The following is a 9,651-nucleotide window of genomic DNA, read 5'->3' as shown; positions in this document are numbered from 1 at the left end:
GCCGCCGAGGCCGCTCGCAGGTGCTGCCGAGCCGCGCTCCGCTCCTGCAGCCGCTCGCCGAGCTTTCCCTGGCGGTTTCTCTCCCCTCGCTCCGAGAGACGGCGTCCTCCTTGCAGACTGCAGGGGAGATGACTTTGGAATTAGGGGGGGGGGGGGGGAATGGAGCACTTACATTCAGATTCGTAGTGGAAATGTTTATTTTCTCAGCTTGATAGGGATCTTAAAGTAATCCGCTTGGTATTATGTTCTTGCCCTGCTGTTTAAGCTTGAAGCCTTTCTGCTGAACGCCGTAGAAGCAGATGAGGGAGAAGCATCTAAGCCGGGCTGCTGGGAACCCTTGTGAACCTTATAAGAGATGTTTAATTTTGATAGTTTAATATCTAGAAGCATACGGTTAATGCAATAATTTTTAGTAATAAATAGGTTGCCAGCCAGCCATGAAGCAGAAYAGTTAAAGCCTTGCTGCATTATTAAACCTCCCCCAGAATATGTTACATATTTGCTGGAAGGTCGTTCTTGTTTCCTTTCTTCTTTTTTTCYTGTCTTGTCTTTTCCTTTTATTTTTCTTTTCTTTTTCTTTTTTCTTTTTTTTTGTCAAGTCATTTCATAGAGAACTGTGTTCACCTCTGCAGCGTGACTGTTTCAGTGGCCAGGAGCAAATAAAAATAGCTGCCAAGACTGGGTAGCCGGTATGTCCAATAATGTACCTTTTTTTCGTTAAGGGATGTTAAATGTTGCTTGTCACAAGACAGTTTGGACATATAGTTACAATGAAATAAAAATCAGCTATTACYGTGAATGTGATATGGCTGGTACTTACAAGATTTGAATTTAAGTCAAGTAACTTGATTTAAGAGAAATATCCATAWCAAGCCAAATTTAATAAAGGAATGTTCTTACTGTTACAATTGTGAAAATGGAGGGTAACCTCTGCTGTGCAACACTCTCTCTAACAATAAAGCCATAGTGTAATGTTGAATCTTTAATTAAATTAGAGTGCATAAATTGATGTTGTGCTGCAGAGGCTTCCTGTGCACAGCTGGAAGCATTTTCTTTTCAGTTGCTTTACTATTTTTAGCAGCAGTTGAAAGTACCAGAAGTATGAAATGTTTTGGCTCTAATCTTTGCCATAGCAAATTCTGATATGCTTTTCTTTACATATTGATATGTATTGATCCTGGCTTATAGGTTCAGGCAGAGGTCTTGGTCTTCATTGTTGTGTGTTGAAACATACCAATAAAATTTAAATGAACTCAGTGTGACTGGATTTAGTTCTTTAGTATTATCCATTCTATAAAATTACTGAAGTTATGTCTGCTGGGTGTTTATATATAAAGGCAAACAAATCCTCTTTGTAGTAGATTTGTTTACCAGTAAGTCTGCAAACTGGCAGCTGAATCTTTTTTGCAGTTAGTATGCTTTGTAGACTACCTCAAACTACTCTGAAGCACAATAAGGCATTGGTCATCGAAGTTTACTGACAAAACGTAGTTGCTAGACCTAATGTAAAAATAGGTAGATAAGGTAGGAGAAAGACGACTGTGGTTACTTCAGCAATTACCCTTTCTACTTCTGGACCAAAGATCTGGGTTTTAAGATCAAGTTGGTATTTTTTTTATAGGAGTTGGTTGCCACACTTTCTATCAGAGAGGTCTGAAATATTGTATTATTTATGGCACTGCATACAAACAGTTAGCTTCTCTCTCTCCCCCCCCCCCTTTGGTGATTCAATGCTTGTGGCTAGGAACTCATGGAACAACTTGAGCATCTGTTCTGTTTCCTTCTAAAAATAAAGGGGTGCAGAAAAACTTCTGAAATTTCTTAATACACAGTCTTATTTAAACTGAATTCCAGATTATGAGATTTTATTTTTTTTAAAAAAAGTAAACCTGCTCTCCTCTTCAAAGTGAAACTGAGGCTCTGAACTACCAGAGCCAAGTATCACAGCTCTTACTATAATTGCTTGATTAAAATTGATGTAGTGACCTCACAGCTAGATTTTAGAAAGTTGTTGAGAGACGCTCTATGTAGATTAAGAAAGAAAACATTGATGTTGATGAAAAATTTCTGTCTTGAGCTGTAAGACTTTTAAATTAGTTGGTGAAAATGATGATGTACAAGGAAACTAACATACCTGGCAAACTGCTGAAAATTCTATTTTTAAGGTGGCAAAACTTTCCCTCTATCTTTTGCTTGTACTACATCTTAGCAGTATTAAAATAGAGCTGTTCTATACTTAACCCTTAAATCAGGAGGAAGGTGTTCTTTTGGCAATAGGTAGTTCTCCTGCAAGAATGTGTTCATATTTTGTCTTGCAGTCATTGTGATTGCTTGTCTTCAAGTGAATGTGATGAGAGGATAAAGCTTAATGCGTTTGAGGTCTGTCATTGCTGCAAATACATCTCTAACCCTCTCCCCGTGGTCCACTGCATATTTTCTAAGTGATATGGCAGTTCACGTTTGGGGAAGGCTTTTGTGGAGGTTTACATAATCAACACTGTAGCAAATAAAAGCAGCTTCTATAGATCAAGCCAGAGAGGTGGAAATGCATGGTAAGGAAGAGATGCTGTGGTTGGTTGTGARYGTCTGCCCGCGGTGTCATCTGTTTGCAGGACTCTACGTGTTTCTTGGTAAAGTAGAAAAATTAGTATTAAAGCTTTTTTTTAAAATATATATATATATATATATATGAAGTCTCATCAAAGTATGAGGCTGCTATACATCTCTTGGAAGGGAGGRCTGGCAGCAGTTCTGAACCAGATACTGAATTCTTTAATAGTACTGTCACACTCTGTTCAGATTCTTGTTAAACTCTTGTTCGGTATCCCTCCTATGATTCACTGAATATGTTATATAATACAGAGCAACTAATGGTTAAGAACTCAACTAGGGAAAGCAGATGAAGTATTSTCCTATCTCCCTTCTCCCTCCAGCTTGAATTGCACTGTGAAGACTTGGTTCTAATGCAGTGGTCTTCTGGCCAGTATGTCCTTGTCTTGTGCAGCGAGTGCTTGTCTTTGGCTGTGTGTGGATATCTTTCACCGAAGGCGGTTGTCTGGTCTGATGCCCTTCAGACTTTTTGTCTGGGACTTAGTGAATGTAAATATGTAGCTTGATCCATTAATGTATCTCTGCAGACTTTTCTGATATGTAATGATGTTGGTGAGTAGTTCAAACTTCTCAGAAAAGTTGCTTGATTAAAATGAGACAGCTGAAGAAGGAATGCCGAGGAAGTTTAAGTCTTAGTCAATGGGTGAGCTCTCTAGTGATTAAAAGATTTTGGCCCTGATACCAGATCTGTTGAATTCAGTGTCTTACCACCAATGCTAAGGAACTCTGCATTGAGCTTCTAATAGGGCAGTGAAGTGTGTATGTGTGCACGCACTTGTACACACATACACAGTGTTATAGCCTTTGTGAATTTTGCAATATATAATCAAAATTTTTATTGAGCTAGACAAAACGAAGGGCTGCTGCTCCATGTTGTTAGAGCAGTCCCTTTGAAATCACTGTCAGCGTTCTATTTATGCAGCTTCCAGAGTCAACCATTAAAAATAAATGAATCTGTTGAATTATAGGCTTCAGTGTCCAAAGGGACAATTGTAAATTGTTATTTGGGCTTTGTTTAATGCAGATCATTGAATATCCTTGAATAAAAGGGTTCTAGTTCTGCTTGAATTTAACTTAYGGGGGTGAGTGGCAATCTTGAGGCTGGATTTACAGTGATAAATTCTACTATAGCTTTTGGGAAGTTGTTTGATTGATAAACTGTRTTATACTTTGATCAAATTTAGATTTGAAATGTGTTGTTTTATGTTAATCTGAAGGGACCTGCATCTTTAAACTTTTTCTCATGTGGCCTTTTTCTGACTGATCAAAGTCACTTCTTAACTGCTACCTCCTTGTTGAGTTAAAGTTCCTTAAATGTTTCCTACTTCTGAGCTTGTTTTCAGACCTTAAATTATCTGTTTGGCTTTTCTTTGAACTCTTTTTGTTAATATTCCAGAGCCRCACAGCAAGAAGCTGATGCATTTTTTCAGTAACGTTGTCAAATACAGAAACAGTATAGAATTTTTGCATGTCTCTTTATCTATTTGCTTCCYTTTATGTGCCAGAGGGGCGGGGTCATCCAGGCCATAGCATTGTACTGGGGCTTCATGTTGCACTTGCAGGGATTTGCTATTTGATATAAAACTGAAATTTTGTGTAATGCTTTTGTAATTTTCTGTACTGTACAGCTTATCTAAGTTACTGAGACTGCTTTTGGACCTTATTTTAAAATATGCTTTAGGCTTCATTTAAAGGAGTGTCTAGAGCAAATACTAATAATGGTAGCCCCCTATTACATATCTTAATGTTGTTCTTCCATCTGAGAAGTGTTTGACTTAACAGTCATATTTGGAATCTGCTGCTCTAAATGAACTTTTTTTTATATATTGAGAATCACTTCTTGGAGACCTTTAAGTGCCAGTGCTTGCTTTATGATGCATCTTCTATGCTGCACATTGAGAATATGAGATCAGTGCTAGTTCAGGGCTTACAAATAGATTAATCAAACACCAGAAATACTGTGTCCAAACAGAACATTGACTACACTGTGGAAAAAATAGTATAAAGGATAAAAGAAATGGTCATATTTGATGAAAGAGTCATGGATTCTTTTTCAATGAAAGCTTGTGTATGGCTGGGTAGAGCAAAGATTTTTTTTCATTGATGCTAAGAAAGAAAACAAATCTGAATTGTCTCTCTGTGACTGTTCTATTTCTTAGAATACTTTTGACTTGCTTGGAGTGTGGCTTTATATCCAATTGTAGGTTTTATTCACAGTATGTTGATACCAATGTAAAATCAGGGACCAGGAATTTCAAACTCTAGAAGCTGAAATCTGTGTATGCCAAGGCAAATCAGAGTATCACACACTTACTTGTTTAACGTTTATTATAAAAAGGAAACTGGATGCATTCTGGAAGTTAACCCCTGAAAACCCCCTTGGCATGTACAACTAGCAGATCATGTGTATGGAAGTGGAAAAAACTTAAAATACAGAAAACATGTTGTTTACATTTTTCAGACTTGTTTGCTCAGAGTGAGACTTCCTTGCCTTTGACTGATGCGCTCTCATGTAAAACCAGAAAGCTGCTACATTCCTCCCTGGCAGAATCAGTGATGCRTAGTTTCCATTTTTATTTGAAGTATATAAATGTGTTGACATCATAAAAGTCCACTTGRTTCTACTTAAAAATATGCATATAAGACTAGAAATTACTTTCTGGGCTAGTAAGATCTGGACTTTATTTTCTTCTGAAGGCAGCATATAGTTTAAGATACTTCGTGCTCCATCTTAAAAGCAGACTGTTATAAAACTGATTACAAGATTATTTGAGAACAGATTCTTTTTCATAAGAAGTCAGGAACTTTTTAGTATCCAATTTAATCTAAATAGTAGTCAGTTTTTATACTCACTCACTGTGGAGTTAATGCTGCCCCTTAACTTGCTTAGTCCTTATTCCTCAGCAGTGACAGCTCTTGTCAGCCTGGTACTTTGGGTAGATGTAACCTCCTTCTCTTGTACTCTAAGCTAATGAGAAGCTGTGTGTATATAGTACGGCTCTGAGCCTGAGCCAAATGCCTCGCAGAAGGTATCATTTGTACCAGTTTGGCTGGGCTGGCCGTTGTCTTGTATCCTGTTTCTCGGAGGTATTGTCTGCGCRTGTTTTGGTTCTGAATTCGTGTTGAGTGTCCATGATTAGAATGGATATGAAGCTTCCCAAAGAGGACACCTCTAGTCTGTTGTGCAGTGGCATTAATACCTCATATGTTTTCTAGAAAAAAGTACTTCTCATGACATAGTCTGGGATTGTATTTGGTTCTTCTACAGTTGTCATATTTGTGGCTCATTTATCCTGTAAAGTAGAGGAGGTAGTCGGTCTGAGCTCCCGACTTGAAGTAAAAATGCCTKTTAGTTTCCCGGTGTGCTCTGTGTTGTCAGTCTTGTTTTGTGCTGTTGGRTAGCCTAAATCTCCCCTGTGCTGAGGATGCCTTTCAGTTCTGGCAACAAATGTCATCAGTGTGCATCTTCACTCTGTTTGAAGGCCACCAGTGAAAAGTTTGTGAAGTTTGTCCAATGATTCAACCTTGAGGGGCAAGAGTGGTGACTCTGGAACAGAGAGCATGTCTACTTCCAGAAAGACATGAAAGGCAAAACTTTTTTTAAGTACTTTAGTATGTGTGTTCTCACATTTGTCACTTCTGTGACCTGCATATGCTAATGCTGCGTTGAAGAGATCCCTCTTTTCTTTTAAATGACCTCTTTCTCTCTTGACAAGATGCTGTTCAGAATTTTATGCCTCCTTGATCTTTGGATATAATCTACAATACTCTACCAGTTCTCTTCTCTTCTCTTAAAGTAAAACTCTCGAGGTGTCTCTGCTGGACTTGAGTTATTTTTACAGAAACTCCTTTTATTGTCTTGTAGGAAAGAGTTTGCTCACCCTCTGAATTAGATTAAAGATTGTCTATGTGTTGATGGAATTGTGTCACTTGTACCAGGGTTTTTGGTGTTTTTACTACTTAACAACTCTACTGCAGTGAGGTGCAAAACTCCTCCAGTTGGTGACTACCTTGCGTTCCTTGCTGCGGAATAACARTTCTCATTTTTATTAGTTTGTATATTATACTCTATATGTTGTAGACCATATGGATGTTTAGCTTTATATAGGTTATTACTAGGTCTTGAGATTCTGGGGGCATTCAGACACTTGGGGGACCAATTCCTAACCTCTCTGGCAAGCTGTAAGTAACATCTGGGATTAGAATGTTTTAATCCTATTACTCAGTGGCCTAGAATAGGCCTTGGTCCTCTTACTAAGCAAATAGTGCTAAATCAAGAGCAGTAGGGGGCTTCCAAAGAAGCAGATTAATGTGCTTAAAAAAAAAAAGAGAGAGAGAAAAAGACAGACTGACCCTAGGAAGGGTGGCAGTGAGTAATCTGTTCATGTAACTACAGATGGGAATCATGGCATTGGGAATTCAGTAGTGAGAGTAACCTAGCTTTGGGTTTGACTGACTTTTCAAAAGAAATGTCTTTCTGCTGCCCTTCTCACAAATAGCCCTTGATGACTGGAGCTGATAATGGCGCTTAAGATGCAAGATGATGTTTATATAGGAAATCTTTACACAGCAAAGCTTGTAACAGTTGTAACATAAACATTCAGAGTCTTAAACTTGTTACTGAGGGGATTTTTTGRGTTTAGTATGACAGATGTGAATGTGGTGCCACTGAACTTCTATTGTCTTGATGTAGTTTTCAGTAACTTATTCTTACTAGTATAATTTCTATTCCTGAATATAGGAGCGTTTTGGGAAGTATATGCAAGTATCAGCTGTTTCACACTGAATTTCTGTTCAGACTTCAAGGCCAGAATGTAAAGCTCTGAGGTCAATCAAAAGCAGACATTGCAACTTCTTAATGGCTGCAATTATTAGATCATGGTGCAGAACAAATAATCACTTAAAGCTTTCCTCTGTTTCCCAACAGGCACTTCATTATTGACAAAACGGACTATAAATAGAAGTAGTGAAAATGGATGCAAACAACAACTAGAATGCTGAAGAGTTTTTTTTCATTTAAAACAACGTGGTTTTGAGTTAAACTGGACTTGATTAGGCATGGCATGAGGGTGTTAATTGCCGAGAACCTGTTAGGCACGCTTCTGTCAATAGCAGTTTTCATCTTCTCTAGGTAGGGAAAGGGAGAAAGCCCAGTTAGTGCTTCTAGAAATAATGTATTTTAGTTTTTTCTTTTTTTCCTCCCTCCATTTAACAGTACCACCTTCACTATGAACTTTGGTATGTTGTGTATCCTGACATCACTGTAAGTAAAATTAGCCTGCTTCTTGGAGGATGAACTAGACGTGGCACTGCTTGGCCYTGGTAGCAGAAGGCCTCCTATGCTAGAGAAAGGCCCAAGGGCAATATGTGCCCTTACAAAATATTTGACAATAAAAATTTAATGCTCGTCTTCTGTATTTGTGTTTATAACTGTGTTATAGCTACATTATTGAATGTGTAGCAGCTGATTGTATTGGGTGGAGATGAAGTGACCAGTTGCACAGTGAGACACATACTAAATTCGAATGTTGATGTACTGAATTGCCTTGGCAAAGGAATGGGAGTCAGGAAAGAAAGTTGGAGGTAACTGGTGTATACTACGTTAAAGGGAGGAAGCCAGCCGGCATTGTGGTCCTCTACTGGAGTATTGCAGTGTTAACTGATCCCTGCTGTTGCAAATTCTACTTTTTGCTCTTCACATCCAAAGACTGAGGACAAAGAAATGTTGGCATAGTCTTTCTCTCTAATTGGTAAACAACCCTTTGGAAGTAAATCTTCATATTCAACTACAGTGATGTGATTTCAGATTACTCTTTGCTTTGAAATCTGTATGCTATCTTTATTTTAGAATCCCATAAGCTGCTAAGTTTTTGTGAAAAAGCTTTATTCTTCAAGTTGGATGGTTTTGGTTGTGCCTAGCAAACAGGTAGACTTTAGAYGGATGAGCTGTATCCTCTTAAGGCACATAAATGTCGTGGAATAAACCAAAGTGGATTGACTGTGAAGACAATTAGTCACTATATGTGGCTTAAATATATAAAGGCTTAGATCTCCAGTTGCATATTACAAATAAACTAGAGACCAAATGTGCAAACTCTCTAGCACGTGCCTTTAGGAAGAGTGAAAGAACTGTTTAGTCTGGACACAGAARTTAATGGGCTGAAACTTTGACTTAAGCACAGCTGTATTTCTTTATGTGGAACAGCAAGACTTTATTTTGATTGTTGATGACTCCACGATTACTAAGTGAGACATGCCCTTTGAAACAAAAGTAGTGTGCATGTGTTCTGCTTTTGTAGGAAAGACTGAACTGCTGAAGGATGCTGAGAATTGCACAGTTCCTGTTTCTCTGCTCATCCTGTGACAGAGACTTCTATTTGAAGTAGATTACTGTAATCTTTTTTCTAGAACATTGGCTAATAAACCAAAATATTGCTATATTTCCAGTTTGCCTGCCTTCCAGTCTGTGCTTGGCCTCTGAAAGCAAACAGCTGTAAAACTCAATGCTCGGGTTCAAAAATCACTTTGACATTGTAGAGGAATCTTTCAGATTAGATATGATTTATTATCTTGTAAGTGGTTGAATAGTGAATAGTGGTTGCTATTTTTTTCCTTTTCATCTGATCTTCCTTGGGMTAAAGAAAAGCCTGAAACGTGAGAGATGCCTTTAAATGCCGTTGAAATGCCAACCACCTTGGAATGGTCATGGCAAAGTTCCTTCTGTAGTCAGTGTCTGGGTAAGCTGCAGTGGTTTATTCTCAAGGACTTTGAAGTTTTTTTTTAGTTAAGGTGCCCAGCTGGAGCCACTGGGATGCAGAATGCAAGTTATTCATTAAGTTTTAGGGTTATGCATTTAGACTCCTCAATGTATTCTCAGTTCCAAAAAGACTACTTAAATAATACTTTTTGATAGTGAATCCCAGACTCTATTTAAAGTCTTTGACAGAGCTTTTCCAAAAACACTTTTTTTTTTTCCTTTGGGAGACAAGTGTGTCTCCCAAACTGCCTTCACTAAATAACTTACTGACTTTTGTGCCTACT

General features: G+C 38.1%; 1 protein-coding gene across 2 annotated transcripts in view; it reads left to right on the top strand.

Annotated features, from left to right (window-relative positions):
- The window catches only part of PELI2 (pellino E3 ubiquitin protein ligase family member 2), a 78,874-nt gene that overhangs the window by 648 nt on the left and 68,575 nt on the right, over nt 1–9,651 (top strand). The gene's annotated exons all lie outside the window — the stretch shown is intronic.

This window comes from Rhea americana, unplaced genomic scaffold (assembly GCF_003343005.1).
Source record: "Rhea americana isolate MKP2758 unplaced genomic scaffold, rheAme1 scaffold_42, whole genome shotgun sequence".
Taxonomy (NCBI): domain Eukaryota; kingdom Metazoa; phylum Chordata; class Aves; order Rheiformes; family Rheidae; genus Rhea; species Rhea americana.
This window is presented reverse-complemented; position numbering and strand designations above follow the sequence as displayed.